Genomic DNA, 3,669 nt, shown 5'->3' with positions numbered 1-3,669 from the left:
TATTTTAAAGGTCTTTACACTCCTAATGATGTAATTTCTTTTACGAGAACACGGCTATGTTTATGGCGACCAAATTATTCAGTCTTAGATATCTTTCCAGTTCTCTTTATCATAAAACAGATAAAAAGTGCATATTTTGATCAGGTGATTCCTTGATATGGAAATCATCATTTTCTTATTGTTAGGATTGGTTTTCAGACACTATTAAAAGCCTATGTTAGGAAGTAATATTTTTCGAAAACGTATTTTCCAGAAGTAAGATGGAAATGTGAATAGAGAATCATATCAGTATCATATCAAACTATTTCTTACATTTTCCAGCAATCATAGTTTCCAGGACGAAGCTCCCAAAGACTGACAATGATAACACTTGCAGAACTAGAGGCTTTGAAATAATCAGGGCTATTTTGTAAATGCTAAAAAAGAAAGAAAAATACTATTTCCAAAGACACCCAACAGTCACTAATAATACTATATATCCTAAAAAATATCAACCCACTAAATACTTTATCTATATAAGTTTCAGTCTCTTGAATTGTTTATTGTATACGAAACCGATATATAAAACCATAGTTGTTGCCGTAGCCTATTGGAAATGTCCCTTCCTGGTGATCTGCTGAAGCTCGCTATTTTCTTGTGGTGTCTGTAATCTCACCATCCTTGTGAGCTAAGGATGGGTGATTTTGTGGGATCCTATAAGTCTACCTTCAGAGTCATCAGTAGCCATTGCGTGGGTCTCCCTAGTCCTAACTTTGCCCAAGCCTTTAATGAGTGATCTTCAAACCCTTTTAATTGTCCTGGAAGGGCAATGAATGGTTAAGAAATTTTGTTTTCAATTTCTGTTTTCAGCATTTATTCTTAAATATTAGGTTCCCCTTGACAGCATATTTATTCGGTATGTTCGTATCACAATCGTTCTAAAGAAATGTTACATATTTCCATCTAGTGATGTCTTTAGTTTAATATGTGATTAGTATTTCCAGGATATATTATATATATATATATATATATATATATATATATATATATATATATATATATATATATATATATATATGTGGCGTTATACTTCATGTAATAGTAGGTAGGATAAGGGTCTCTATTCTTCTAACTGTGTGGGTTCTAATTGGTACAGTAAACGCTGATGGATATGGCATATCATATAGGTTTATTCCATAAAACTCCACCTGACAGAGAAAGAAATAATCAATAATATACAAATTGCCGGACAGATACATATATACACACTTTAGTGACTACAATATTACAATAACATAGCATAGAATAGGTATCACGATTATCATTAGCAATATTATATTGGGTGTAGATATATATATATATATATATATATATATATATATATATATATATATATATATATATATATATATATATATATATATATATATATATATATATATATACTACAAAGCACTTGTAACAGATTATTAGGATCATTTAACAATGGCAATGTTCTATTTAACAATGCCAATTGAATTGATCAATAATAATAGCTTAAATGCTGCACATTATAGAAATACAATCGGAATGCATATATTTCAGAATACACCTCAAAGCATTCACTTGTACTCACCTGTATAGCATATTTGGGAAATATTCCACGACATAACCGTAGTACGACGTAGGGTCGTAGGCCATCGTATAAAGCCTGACAAACCTGGGGGAACCAGGCAGAGACGACCCCCGAGACGGTGTTGGTCCGAGCTAAGTATAGACACTACGAGGACCAAAGACCGAAAGACAAGATTAGGGTTTCTCACCAGTAACCACGCTTGGTTACTGTAAAAACAAACATGGCAACAAGGTGTACTCCGCAGTTAATAAATTAGTCTAACTATAGTTACTACGATGGTATAGAATTTGGAATAATATATTTATACCTACCATTTTCCAATAAATGAGATATACTGCTAATGATTTCTTAAAATACCTACCAGCTCTCCTGAACATATACTTGAATAAAAACTTAAAGGGAGCTAATAGATTAACAGACATGGACGTTTGGACGAATCACGCTAAAAGTTACATAAAACAAAGACGATACATACAAAAACACGCACATATAATATCTGTTCCTGCCACATTCATAATGACCCTTATATACACCGATTCTTTGAAATACTAAACTACACATTGAGAGAGAGAGAGAGAGAGAGAGAGAGAGAGAGAGAGAGAGAGAGAGAGAGAGAGAGAGAGAGGACATTTCATCATTTCCTACCAAAGATCATACTATTGAGGTTCAATTAAATTTTTATTGGTTCATTATTATACAAGATAAAATTGATATTAAATATTTTCTTCAAATTGAATAAGCAGATCGCATTCGGTGATGCCAAAAATTCTCAACATTTCATGGTTAAACTTTCCAACAACGAGAATTCCCTGTAGTTTTTGCAAGCATGCAGACAAAAACATCCGTAACATTGAACACTGCCGAACATAGCTGGCACTGATATATTCTTCAATAGTTGATTTTTATGAACTTTTTTTCATAAAGGAAGCTCATAAACAAAGGCACGCTTGCTGTACACACGCACTGCAAAAACAGTAATCCCAAAATGAAGAAAGCAAAGGAAATTTCAGACGGTGTTTTTTCACCTGACGAACAGTGCATTTACGAGATACCTCAATCGATCGTTAGGTTCAAAGACAGACTCAGGGCACGATACCTCAGCTATACGGTATACTGAAGATACTACAACGTAGACAGAACGCAATTTATCATTTTATTCCATTTCAGCTTATTTATATCGATCTTATTTTGAAATAAGAAGTAATGCAATTTGAAGGCTAAACATTCCTTTTGTATTTATAGCTTCTTTATGGATTGATAGTATTGTCTTTTTTTCAGTTTCTAAAAACTATTTGAATACTTTAGTGTGTTTCTTCAACTAATGAAATGAAACAATCACTCATATGGAAACACAAGAGTTTGGTGTTGGCATTGACCACTTTTATTCATCACTAAAGAAAAAAATAAATATTTCTGGAATATTTTTTGGTGGCTAATGTTGCTATATTATTGTTTGAGATTTTATTATACTTATTATTAGTAAGAAATAAGATTAGTCACAATAATTTTACCCGTATCTGTCTCATTGCTAAATTTTTGCTGTATTTGTTGATTCGTTGTCGAATTATAGACGGATAACTAAGCCTTTTACAAAATTATTATGACGCTTACCTTTAAAGGATAATGCCTTTTTCTTATTCTGTTGAGGATTGATTTTTCATTTATTTTTATTTATTTTTTGTTTGCCAAATCCAGAGAGAGAGAGAGAGAGAGAGAGAGAGAGAGAGAGAGAGAGAGAGAGAGAGAGAGAGAGAGTGTGATTGTGTGTGTGTGTGTGTGTGTCAGCGAGCGAGAGGTAGTTAGTGTATTGATTGTTTGTTGTGAGAAAGACTGTTGGTATAAATGAGATTGTTCGTTTATGTTTTTAGATAGTTTACGATAGTGGTGAATGTCTTGGGTGAATGGCTTTTTGATCTGACTACAGCTAGAGGAAGTTGTGTGTGTGTGAATGCTGGATTATCATTATTATTTTTTTGACTATCATGGAAGTGTTTGATTATTTTGACAGTAAATACAATTTATTTATATTTGCTAGGAGTGATTCTGAATAATAGAAGTTTATTATTTATCTTTGT

This window comes from Palaemon carinicauda, chromosome 15 (assembly GCF_036898095.1).
Source record: "Palaemon carinicauda isolate YSFRI2023 chromosome 15, ASM3689809v2, whole genome shotgun sequence".
In the NCBI taxonomy this organism is placed as follows: Eukaryota; Metazoa; Arthropoda; class Malacostraca; order Decapoda; family Palaemonidae; genus Palaemon; species Palaemon carinicauda.
The sequence above is the reverse complement of the archived record's forward strand: the minus strand, read 5'-3'. Positions refer to the sequence as shown.